A 13,920-nucleotide genomic window follows, 5' to 3' on the forward strand; every position below is an offset into this window, starting at 1 on the left:
AGCTACGCTCTAGTGAGTGACCAGTGTTACATACTTGACCAGACACTAAGGTACCTGTTTTTACCCATTCCATGGTCTTGCTCTGTGGTCTCAGTGGAATCCTAACAGGCCTGACTGGCAGAGAAAACAGGTAATCAGATAGTTCCTTCACTGCTGTTCAAGGTCAGACTTGCCAGTCTCTGGATCATAGATCCAGTTCTGCCTGCATCGATGGCTAGTCATATGGGCCTATCTATGCCAGGCATAGGAGAGAGAAGAGGTACTAGCTAGCTACAACTCTGCTTCATTTTCCCCCTTGTATGAAAACTCAACTCTGACTTCTGGCATTGTATAGATGAACACCTCCCTCTGTTCCCCAACTCTCTGATCCTTAGCATTCTCTGGAGGTATTAGGACATTTCATCTTCCAGGAAACCATCCTCTCCAGAAAGCTCCGATAACTGTTGTCCCAAGAAGGACTCCAGTGTAAGAAGATCCTCTGGATGACAATGCTGTACTGGGATGCCTACTATAGTCATGTGTTCTGGAGGTTCACCTGGGGGCACGAAGAAGTGCTTAGCTGTGCAAGTTACCTTTCTTTACCACCTAACCAGTTGAAAATCAACATATGACTGGTTACCTGGAATTTGTGAAATACAGTTGCTAACAGCAACACCTCTGGGCCTTGTGGCTGGCCACAAATTATGCTGCCCTATAGAATTTCTGCTTCAGGGAACTCTGGGTTCTGACCAGGAATGTTTCTAGTCTCTTAGCTGGAATCTTAGATCCTCTGAGAGCTTACTTAAATTATGTCGGATTTTTATTTACCATAAACCGTATTCATTTTGAAGGTATACTTCGATGATTGTTAATAAATTTTGAGTTGTGAAACCATTGCCAGAATCAAACATTTTCACCAGCCATGAAAGAATCCTCATGACCACCTGCACTCAGTCTTCATTCCCATCCTGTGACCCCAATTTTTTTAAAGCAGCTTTATAGAGCAATAAACCACAAATCATATAATTCATCCACTTAAAGTATATACATCCCTGGCTTTTAGTATAATTGCAGTTGTGCAATCAACACCATAATCAATTTTAAAACATTTTAATTACCTCAGAGAAACCCTGTACCTCTTAGCAATCACCGGCAACCCTCCATCTTGCCCAGCTTCAGGCAACCACTAATCTACTTTCTAGCTCTTTCCGGTTTGTCTACTCTGGGTATTCTGCATGGATGGAATCCTCTGGGCTCTTTTCACTTGGCCTAATCTTTTCAAGGTCCATCCATCTTGTAGCGCATGTTAGTACCTCATTTTGTGTTATAATACTCCATTGTATGGATATACTACATTTTATCCATTCTTCAGTTGGAGGGCATGTGGGTGATTTTTTACTCTTTGGCTATTCTGAGTAATGCTGCTTTGAGCATTCATGTCTATGTTTTTGTGTAGAAAGTTTTCATTTCTTTTTTTTTTTATTAAGATTTTTTGTTTATTTGACAGACAGAGATCACAAGTAGACAGAGAGGCAGGCAGAGAGAGAGGAGGAAGCAGGCTCCCTGCTGAGCAGAGAGCTCGATGCGGGACTCGATCCCAGGACTCTGGGATCATGACCTGAGCCGAAGGCAGCGGCTTAACCCACTGAGCCACCCAGGCGCCCCGAAGTTTTCATTTCTTTGGATAGGGGCCATTCTAGGAGTGGAAGAGTGTCCGTAAGTTTACCCTTTGAGGAATTTCTAGACTGTTTCCAAAGCTGCTGTACCATTTTACATTCCTATCAGCAATATAGGAGGGTTCCAGTTTCTCCACATCCTTGCCAACATTTGTTATTATTGGTCTCTTTTATTAGTGTGAAGTGGTACCTCATTTGAATCTCATTTGACTTGCATTTTCCGGATGACTAAAGATGTTGAGTATCTTTTGGTGTGCTAATTGGCCATTTCTGTATCTTACTTGAATCTTTTGTCCATTTTTAAATTTTTGAGTTGTTATAGTCCCTTATATACTCTATATACAAATTTTGTGTCAGATAAAGGACTTAAAAAAATCTTTTTTAAAAAAATATTTTATTTATTTATTTGACACACAGAGAGATCACAAGTAGGCAGAGAGGCAGGCAGAGAGAGGGGAAGCACACTTTCCACTGAGCAGAGAGCCTGACACAGGGATCGATCCCAAGACCCTGGGGTCATGACCTGAGCTGAAGGCAGAGGCTTTAACCCACTGAGCCACCCAAGTGCCCTCTTCTTCTGTTCTTTGGGTTGTCTTTTTACTTTCTTCAAAGCTACTACCACTACTGTGGCACTTTACTTCACTGCTCCTGCTGTGGTTGTCAGCCTATAACTCTCTTCCTTGACATTAGAAGCCAGTTGATAGTCATATCTTTTAGCATACCAGAAACCTAGATTGTTCTCTGTACATACATACACAAAGTATCTTTGGGAATTGAGGTGTAAATTATAGGTTCTATTATCCGAAGAATTTCAAATAACATCACTAAAGCCAGAGATTTTCTTTTCCAAGTAGAGGCAACCCACTCATTTTATATCTTGATAAAATAAATGGGTGAGCACAGCTCATTCTATCTACCGACAATTGTTTTCTTTAACAAGGAAAAGTAGCATTGCTACAACTGACAAAAGTTTATAAATAAGTTGTATTCTAAAAATTCATTGGTATGGTAGCCCTTCATAATGCCAAACATATTCTGGCACCAACACGATAGTAGTTGTTCACAATTCTGGGATTGAAAGCCATTTGAATTTTTGAAGAAGCTTAATGGTAAGGCTACACTAAGTATATCATAGGCCAACAAAGCCCTTCACTATCTGGCCTGGCCTGGGAATTGAAGTGCTATTCATCATGTTATTTCTATGAGAAAGCATATGTCATATCATTGGGCAGCAGCATCAACAGGACCCTCTCTGTGTAAACCCATTATAGACCCAGAGATCCCTGATCAGCAAGACTGAAGTTAAAGGATTTGGATTATAAAGAACATTTCTCACAAACCCCAGTAGAGATTAGTTTTTCCTAAGGATGGAATAAGAACTGGAGTTCAGGATTCCATCCAAATACCAGTCTCAAGAAACTGTGAATATTTGAAAAGTATTAACTATAAAAATGACTATCTCTTGGGGTGCCTGAGTGGCTCAGTTGGTTAAGCATCTGCCTTCGGCTCAGGTCATGATCCCAGGGTCCTGGGATTGAGCCCCATATCTGCCTCCCTGCTCAGCTGGGAATCTGTTTCTCCTTGTCCCTCTGCCTGCCACTGCCCCCTTGCTTGTGCATGCTCACTTTCTGTCAAAAAAATAAAATCTTTTTTTAAAAAAATGATCCTGGGCGCCTGGGTGGCTCAGTGGATTAAGCCTCACCCTTTGGCTCAGGTCATGATCTTAGAGTCCTGGGATTGAATCCCACATTGGGCTCTCTGCTCAGCAGGGAGCCTGCTTTTCTGCCTACCTATGATCTCTGTGTGTGTGTCAAATAAGTAAATAAAATCTTTATTTAAAATATGATCCTTTTGAAAATTATGCAGTTACATGGGCACATATTTAAAAGGAGAAAAATGTAGGATATGGTATGTTAACACTCTGTTGTACACAGCCCCCCAACAAAGGAAATCAACAACAAATTCTGACAGGGGGGTAAAAAAAACTAGAAGCAAAGAAACTGAAATGCTAATAATAATTGTGTTGGGGTAGAATTCATTTTTCCTGTCTTTCTTTCTTCTGAATAACCTTGGATTTGATTTATTTTTATAATAAAACCAGCATAATTAATCTTCCCAAGTTGTAATTTCTGGAGAACAAGAATCTTGTTGGCTTCTTATTCTGAGATGTTGCCACTGCATAGCACATGGCAAAAGGGGGCACGTAATAAATATTTGTTGAGTTATAGAAGTAATCAGTAAAAGTTTCAGAGCTGAAAAGTAATGTTGGAAATGAAGAACTTGGTAACAAGATAATTTCTCTTCATATTATTCTCATGTGGAATAGAGAGGCCATCACCACATGAAGACTCAAGGAATCCTACACTTTTCACGGGTCTGTGTTGTGTGGAAAGATTCCATGATGTGAATGTACACTGTGATTAGCAGAACAAAAAGGGTGTGCAGAAATGAAAGTTCTATACAAAAAACCTATGAAATAGGCATTTTGTGTCTTGCCCCACCTACCTTAATCTCCAAAAGAGCAAATAAGGAAAGAATAGTGTTCCAAAGACCTTCCAGATATCATGGTCAATTTCATTGATCTATGTGTATGTGGAAGGATTGATCTTCTAGCTTAGACTCTTCTAGAATCTTGAAGTTATGCTGCATCAGATTCTTTAGTAGAACTCTAGATTTTTTTTAATACTCATGTGCTGCTATTACATAATAATGTGAATTCTACATTTCATATGTTGGTATATCTACAGAAACCCTATTTCTTGAATGTCACTAAAGAGAAAAAGGCTAGAGTGATATTAGAAAACTTACTAATCCTAGCTTATACCAGGTGAACATTTTCTTCCCCCATACACTTGGCAGTATATTTTATCTGCATTATTTAAAAATTATTTTGGTAATCATTTGGTAAGAAAGATTGTTAGAGTAGATTTCATTTTGCATTCTTATTGCATTCAGTTTTGAATAAATCTTATTCTTAGTTTTAACTTCACGTTATATATTTTCACTTAATACAACAAATGTTATTTTCCTTTATCTCAAGCATATTTTAAGAATAACTGGCACAGAAAGATGGAAATATACCATTCTATAAATAACCGTTTTCTCGTGATTTTGTATATTTGAGTTGCCCAGACTTTTTAAACTTTGGCAGAGTTCTCTGAGGACTTCAAATACTTAGGGACTGTGCAGATTAAAGTAGCATTTCATATTTTTGGAAAGGTAAACATGAACATTTATAGCTTTCTAAAAGTCATGTCCGAAGGATAAAGAGAAATTTACAAGATCATGTCTCACACAAGCATATATATTTCGGTTCAGTTTAGCTTAGAATAAAAATTGTTTTATATTTTATTTTGGACTGGCCATCATAAGAGGCTTACTATAATCTTTGAGCACCTGAAAGCTGTTCTTTAGGCAACTGAAATGATTTTTTTTTCAGCTACACTGAGTACTTGTAAAGTACAAAAGCTGAAGCATGAGCGCCTCAATAGTTTTATAAACTCAAGTCGCTGAAATGGATTTTTGAAGAGATGGAGTATACAATAAAGGTTCTTTTCCTCAAAGATGTTCAAAAATGGGATAAGCAACCATGCATCTGAGTGTGACAAAGTGAAGTATTGAAACTTAACTTTCAGTATAAAATAGTCTTCTAGAAAAATCTAGTCAACTGGTACCAAATAGCCAAAATACCAGAGAAGGGAGGAAAATTTACATTATGTCACTTTACAGTTCACTAGAATGGATTCTCTCAACCTTGTAAGTGATGTAAAATCATTATCTCATGTGTAAGTCTGGAATTTACATGTTTGGAAGATTTGCTTGAGATCCCTTAGAGTAGATTTCTTCCTGTTAAATATGGAGGACTGTTAAATACTTCCTGTTAAATATGGAGGACTGGACAAAGGTATTAACTTCGTAAAAGTGAAAAGGCACAAACACAGTCACAAGCACAAAAGGGATTGTTAAAGAAAAAGCCATGTCTTTGAAGATACGAAGCACATGGATGGGGGCACTGACTTGGCTGACCCAAAAAAGTCAGATCATGAGCTAGTAGGAGGGAAAGCCAAGAATCCACTTTGTTACACAGAAACTCCGAGAAGACCCAGAAACTGAGCTACTGGTAAGGGAAGGCAAGAAGCCACCCATTTTGTACCACAGAAACACCCAGAAGACCCAGATGCTTCCAGAGATAGAGGCTAGGGTGAAGCTAAAGACAGGGGATTGTGTTTCAGAAGCACCAGGACCTAACATCTCTTCAATTCAATATGGCTCTGCTTTCCTTCAATCCCTGCAGACAATTAAAAGGATAAGGCAGTAAGGGCATGGGGTAGAGAAGGGATCCTGGAAAAGATGGGGCGGGGTGGGTAACTTAGGAAAAAGATTAAATGAAAATATCATAATGGTTGTTGAGATTCTCCTTCCTTTACCTCCTTCCTCCACTCCAAGGGGCTGTTCAGTCAGCAGATCTTTGAAGAAAAATTACTAGATTGCAGAGCTCTGGGGAAGCCTTTCCTGCACCATTTATGTGAATGATACCCATGGAGATATACATGAAGACCCTGGATCCAAAGCACCTTTGCAGAGAAATCGGACCAGTCCAAGACACAAGAACCAAAAGATAATGATGTCAGAAATTCACCAACAGAAGGCCCAGCCAGGTCTCCTAATAGTGAAGGTAACCCTTTTCAAGCCCCTACTGGGAGAACAGAACCTTAGATCTGCTCTTGAAGATCCCATGCTTCAATATGAACCTCTAGCCAAGAATCACCAGATTGTGGAAGTCTCTAATATGGAAAGCAGAGACTGAAATACTTAGGAAGAAATCTTAGAAAAAATAATGCATGCAGGAAGAAGAGAATTACCATCATTGCATCAGATATGAGAAAATAATACATATATGGAAAACAGTGTTCTATCATGGTAAGAAACATTCAGGGAGCAAAATGACCTCTTGGAAATTAAGAAATGTGCTAGCAGAAGGGTGCTTGAGTGCCTTGGTCAGTTAAGCATCTGACTCTTGGTTTTGGCTCAGGTCATGATCTTGGGGTCAGGAGATGGAGTTTCCTATTGGGCTCCTCCCTGGGGAGTCTACTGAGAGTCATTCTTCCTCTCCCCTACTCCCCAAATAAATCTTTAAAAAAAATGATAACAAAAACGAAAACTTGATAGAAAGTTTGAGATAAAACTGAATATTTATTCAGGTAATTCAGTAAATAAAGTACAAACAAATTTTAAGTACAATTTTTCCATATCCATTTAAGTAGAATTTTTAAAAAATTAACCAGTTCCAGAAATCTGTCACCTGAAGAATATTTCTAGAAGTTGAGGTCAGAAGGAAAAGGGCAGGATATAATAAAACACAATTTAAGGAAACTCCCTAGAACTGAAAGATATGTGTTTTTACATTCAAAGGGCCCACTTAATGCCTGGAAAAGAAATGAAAGTGAAATAAACTTATGCCTTAGTACATCATCATGAAATTTCAGTGCTTTAGGATCCTATCTGATTGTTAGCCAATAGAGTTAAATACATAATACGTTATATATTTAAACACTCTGGAATAACCTTGGATCAAGGAGGAATTTAAAAGAGATAGAATTGAGGAATCAATGGAAATAGGAATATCTAATAAAACCTACAGAAGGAAATGGTATTATCTCAAATATCCTTAGTATTTAATTCAAACAATGGAAAGCGAAGGAATCAAATGCTCATGAAATTAAGAAAGGACTACCAATATAGCCTGAGAAAGCATTACTAAGAATAAAATAAGACATTAATTAGAAATAACACAAAAAAGATAAAATTAAAAACTGGTTTTTGGGGGGGCGAAGTGTAAGAAGTTTGACTCCTACAATTTTTTCCAAGCATGATGAGGAAAAAAAAATCAACAAGATCAGAAATCACAAAGGAGAAGTAATCACAGATATGAGTGAGAGTTAAAAGACTGCTGAGTGGAAAAATACTTAGGTGTCTGAGTGTTCTACTACAATTTTTATTAAAGTGAAAGATATTCACACTCAAAGTTAAAAGCAGTAGAATACAAAACAATATGTACAGTGAGAACTCACTTTTAATAGACAAAATAAAACCATATATATGCATGGACAAAATGAATAAACAGTATGAACAAAGGCCATGTCTCATTCAGCCTAGGATTATGAGTGATTTTTATGTTTTGGCTTACATGGCATCTGGAATTTTTTGTTTTATAAGAAATATACTTGGTGGTTATTGGGCAAAAATTTTAATAAACATTTTTTAAAATTTAGGTTACTGACAGTAACTGTTTTTTTTTTAATTAACATATAATGTATTTGTTTCAGGGGTACAGGTCTGTGAATCATCAGTCTTACGCACTTCATAGCACATACCCCAATGTCCATCACCCAGCCATCCTATCCCTCCCACCTCCCCCCTCTCCAGCAACCCTCAGTTTGCTTCTTGAGATTAAGAATCTCTTATGGTTTGTCTCCCTCTCTGGTTTCATCTTGTTTCATTTTTCCCTCCTTTCCCCTGTGATCCTCTCTCTTTTTCTCAAATTCCTCATATCAGTGAAATCATATGACAATTGTCTTTCTCTGATTGACTAGTTTTGCTTAGCATAATACCCTCTAGTTCCATCCATGTCATTGCAAATGGCAAGATTTCATTTTCTGATGGCTGCATAACATCCCATTGTGTTTGTGTGTATGTGTGTGTGTGTGTGTATACACATACAGAATATATATATACACAGATGTCATATATATTCTATACATATATATATATTCTGTATATTTGTATGTGTAGATATGTGTGTATGTGTGTGTGTGTATATATATATATGACATCTTCTTCCATTCTTCTGTTGATGGACATCTAGGCTCTTTCCATAGTTTAGCTATTGTGGACATTGCTGCTATAAACATGCCGGTGCACATGCCCCTTCAGATTGTTACATTTGCATCTTTAAGGTAATTACCTAATAGTGTGATTGCTGGGTCATAGGGTAGTTCTATTTTCCATTTTTTGAGAAACCTCCATGCTGTTTTCCAGAGTGGCTGCACTAGTTTGCATTCCCACCAACAGTGTAGGAGGGTTTCCCTTTCTCCGCATCCTTGCCAACACCTGCGGTTTCCTGACTTGTTAATTTTAGCCATTCTGACTGGTGTGAGGTGATATCTCACTGTGGTTTTGATTTGTATTTCCCTGATGCCGAGTGATGTTGAGCACTTTTTCATGTGTCTGTTGGCCATCTGGATGTCTTCTTTGCAGAAATGTCTTGGACAGTAACTGTTTAGTATAACATTTAAGGGAAAACAATTTTAAATTTCCCAATTTGACTTTGCTGGTTCTATGCCCACGTGTGTTATTTTGTAGCAACTTACTTGTTGTGGTGTGTCATGTTATTTAAATGGCTGGGTGTTAGAAGGTGGGGGAGGGACAGTGAAGTATCCCCCAAACTGAGGAGGACCTTTGAGATCGGAAAACGAAGCAGGTGACTCCATTCAGTTTACAGGAGTTCTATTCAGCGTAACTTACTAAGGGGCTTCTTGGGGAGATGGATGATGCTTGGTAAAGGCACAGTTATTCTCCAAGAAGTCCAGACTTTAGTCCACAGATTTTATAGAGGGAGGGGACCCACAGAAGGGCATTATAGTGAGATCAAAGTGTTCACGAGTACTTAACTGACAGCAAACCTTTAATCATTTGGCAGCACCTGTGGATCAAGAAGGGGAAAGACTGTTCTGTCAAACAGAGTCCTAGGAAGCCAAAGCAAGCCTCCCCACATTCCTCGCTTTAGTGGGCATTTCTAAGGAATGTGTATTAATCTCCAAGGGGCCTGGGACGTAATCCTGAGAGAAGGGACAATGAACATGAATAAGATGGAGTGTCAAAGATGGAGTCAGGATGGTCAGCACTCACACGCTGGGACTATGGTAGTACAGCAGAGTAAAGATCATTTTCTTCTTGGATGAGCTAAGGAAAGCCATTAGGGACAAACATTTGGCTCTTAATTTCTTTATTAAAGGAAATTTTTATTATTAAAAAATAAACCATCCAAAAATAGATAATACAATGAACTCTCACATCCATCACCATCTGCCACAATTATCAATGCATCTTATTCTATTTACCCCCAACCTGTTGATGATTTTGAAACAAACACTAGGTACCATATCTTTTTGCTTATAAACGTTTCAGTTAGGATCTCTTAAAAAATAGATTGGTTTTTTTCAAAAGATTACTACAATGTCATTATACTACTTAAAAATATTTATTTCTGGATATCAAAAATCCAGGCAGTGTTCAAGTTTGCTCAATAGTTTCAAATTCTTTACAGTGTATTTCATTAGGATCTAAAGTTTATCTAATTCTTAAGGGTTTTTTTCAGTATTTGATTCTTTGAATTTCTCTTCCAATTAATTTCATATTTTGACTGTAATTGATTGATGTCTGCTGTGCTCACTTCCCTTCTGATAGGAGTTTAAGAGTTTTAATTTCTCTGGATCGGACAACTCAAAGGGAATTACATATGTAGTTAATTTTTTTAAGAAAATTCACTTGAAAAAGTGTGAAGGAGGGGCGCCTGGATGGCTCAGTGGGTTAAGCCTCTGCCTTCGGCTCAGGTCATGATCTCAGGGTCCTGGGATCAAGCCCCGCATCGGACTCTCTGCTCAGCAGTGAGCCTGCTTCCCTCTTTCTCTCTATCTCTCGCTTTCTCTGCCTCTCTGCCTACTTATGATCTTTGTCAAGTAAATAAATAAAATCTTTAAAAAAAAAAGTGTGAAGGAACTGCATGAAAATCATTCATAAAAGGGAATTGTGAAAAGATTTTTTACAAAGAAAACAATACCATAATTTGTTATATATGCGTTTTTAAAGGGATAATTGAGAGTTGACATCTCTCTTAGATTCAGTGAAACACTCTCTCCTGGTTTTTTTTCTAGCTTTGGTCTTTATTCTCAGAGCTCTTCGCTAGGTCCCCTTCCTCTACCTGATCTCTGTATGTTCGACTTCCTCGGGACTCAAATTTGAGCCTGCTTCCTTCTTGATGCCATCTTCTTATGGGATCTCAGTAATACCCATGGTACTAAATGACATCTTTGTTGGTAAATTTGATTAGAAAATACCTTCATGTAACAAGTATAAAAAGCAACCAAAAACAAAGTAAAAAGACAAATGCTGCATTGGCTAAACAATTGCAATTTAAATCATAAACAGTTAATATAGAGAGCTTCTTAGAAGCAGAAAAGAAAATAACCAGTAATCCTACAGAAAAATAAGTTAGAGATGAGAGCAGACAGATCACAGAAAAAGATGTAAAATTCACTTAAAAAGATAAAAAAAACTCTACCACACTCATGATAAGAGAACGCAGATTAAAACTATACCGAGATACCATTTTTATTATGTAGCAGTCCAGCAAAATTCTCAAAGTTTGACCACATATTGTATTGATGAGGCAATGGGAACATGAGAACTCTAGCACTCGCTGGTGGACATTAAAAAAGGAAAAAAACAAACACAAAAAAACACTCAGTAGAGGGGAATTTGGCAGTGTCAGGATTATATATGTATGTATACCTAGCCCCCAAAACCTGTTTATAGGAATTTAGCCCTAAGATACACTCGCAAAACTGAAAAGGCATAGACACAGAGCCATTCCCAGTGGCACTATTTATAATGTCAAACCATGGAAACAACTTAAATGTCCATCAGTAGAGAACTGGTTGAATAAATTATGGTACATTTACTCAGTGAAGTAAGACTATCTTTTTGAACTATCAGTCTAGGACACAGCCATATCAGGAAAAAAGTGATATTCAATATATACACATGTGTTGTTACTTTAACATGAAGTTATGAAAAATGGATGTTTATTTGAAACTGTTCTATATTTAATTTTCTGTTACTTTTTAAAAAAGATTTTATTTACTTACTTGAGGGGGGGGAGAGTGTGTGTGTTTGCACACACACACACGCACACACACAGGGAGAGGGAGAAAGCAGACTCCCCACTGAGCAGGGAGCAGATGCAGGATTCAGTTCCAGGACCCTGAGATCATGACCTCAGCTGAAACCCAAAGTTGGGTGCCTAATCAACTAAGCCACCCAGGTGCCCCTAATTTTGTTACTTAAATGCTGTTATTTAAATGAAACTATAGGACTCGCTAACAGTGGTAATTATTGGTGATTGATAGGAACAACTGATGAAAAATGTGTGAGAAAAATCTATTTATAATACTCACACATTATAAACATATGGAGGATAATTATACATTATCCCCTAATGCAGAAGTTTAACTTTTTTATAGCTTTTTATTAGATTACTATGTACTCTTTTTTTTCTTTTTATTGAGGTATAATTGACACACAATGTTAATTTCAGGTGTATAGCAGAGTGATTTGACAAGTCTATATATTATACTCTGTTCACCGCAAGTGTAGCTACCATCTGTCACCCTACAATGTTATTACAGTACCATTGATTGTATTCCCTATGCTATACATTTTATTGCCATGACTTATTCATTCCATAACTGGAAGCCTGTATCTCCCACTGCCCTTCACCTATTTTGCCCATCCCCCCACCTTTTCCTCTCTGGTAATCGTCAGTTTGTTCTCTGTATTTATGGGGTCTATTTCTGGTTTTGTTGGTTTATTGGTTTGTTCTTTAGGTGCCACATGTAAGTGAAAAATGACATTTGTCTTTCTGACTTATTTCTCTTAGCATAATACTCTCTAGATCCGTCCATGTTGTTGCAAATGATAAGCTCTCATTCTTGTTTATGCCTTAGTAATATTCCATTGTGTATATGCATATACACACGTGTGTGTGTATCCCATCTTCTTTATCCATTCATCTGTGGATGGATACTTGAGTTGCTTTCATATCTTGGTTTTCTGTGTATTAAGATGCATAAATATAAGACTTTTGAAAAACAATAATTAAATACAATAGAACTGCCTAACTGATATTGCCAATACTTAATTTAAAAAATGCCATTTTCTTGGGACGCCTGGGTGGTTCAGTTGGTTGGACAACTGCCTTTGGCTCCAGTCATGATCCCGAAGTCTCGGGATCGAGTCCCGCATGGGACTCCCAGCTCCACAGGGAGTCTGCTTCTCTCTCTGATCTTCTCCTCACGCAGCTCTCTCTGTCTTTCTCTCAAATAAATAAATAAAATCTTTAAAAAAATGCCATTTTCTTTCTGTCATATGGTACAGTGGGATACCTTTACTCTATTTGCTTTTTTGAAAGCATTTCTCTGAACTGTCTGCAGGTTTTCAATTTCTTTTATGTAGCACTGAAACAACACAATCAGACATAAAGTTCACTTTGGTTGCTTTGCTTTTGTCAAACCCATGCTACACTGGTTCCTGGTATTAGTACAAAATGATGACAGCAAGCTGAATTTCCTCTCAACATTAGTGTTTAGGCATGGAATACTTAGGATTTTATGAGTCAAGACTCAGTCTTATAGGAATTCTTTTCCAGGTGCCAAATGCCCATCTCCTCTGTATATGTAGGCATGTTTAGGTAGACCAACTATTTGTCAATGAATTCCTTTGCATTCATTTATTCATCATGTAGCCTATCTGATATCTAAAATACCCATCATTTTTTAACACTATGGAGCATACTGGATGTCATCATAAATTAAATCTCTTTCAGAGAAAATGGTTTTTAATGTGGAGAGGTCATTAGAATTTGTAAAAAATAAAACTGGATATCAGATAAGTTAAAATTTTAGTAAAGAAATTAAGCAAATCCTGTTTCACTTGGTTGCCTTGTTCTAGTGTTTTTTATTTGTATTGTTTTGTTTTTGTTTTCTTGCTATATCTAAGTTTTTGTCACAATCTACACACTATACTGAATAATTCAGACGCAATCAGTTCATCCTTTTCTAAGTTTCTTATGACTTCTGCAAAGCTCATCAAATTCAGTTTTGGAGAAACAATAAAGATTTGTTTTATTTTAATTCTTCCCTACACTTTCATCCTCATTGCATTTAGTGAGAACGTATCATATGCCAACAACCACCCTAAGTGAGGTAGATACAGCTTTGACCAAAATTGGCAAAGTTCCTGCCCTTATAAAACCTATTATTCTGTAAGAAGCATAAAGATGTGTCTTTTATTTTTTAAAAAGCAACTATCCCTATAGTTGGCTGGATAGGTTAAGTGTTTCACTTTTGCTCAGGTCATGATCCCAGAGTCCTGGGACCAACCCTCCCCCTCCACCCCTCAGCAGGCAGTCTGCTTGTCCCTCACCCTC

The sequence above is a fragment of the Mustela nivalis genome (assembly GCF_964662115.1).
Source record: "Mustela nivalis genome assembly, chromosome: 13".
Taxonomy (NCBI): domain Eukaryota; kingdom Metazoa; phylum Chordata; class Mammalia; order Carnivora; family Mustelidae; genus Mustela; species Mustela nivalis.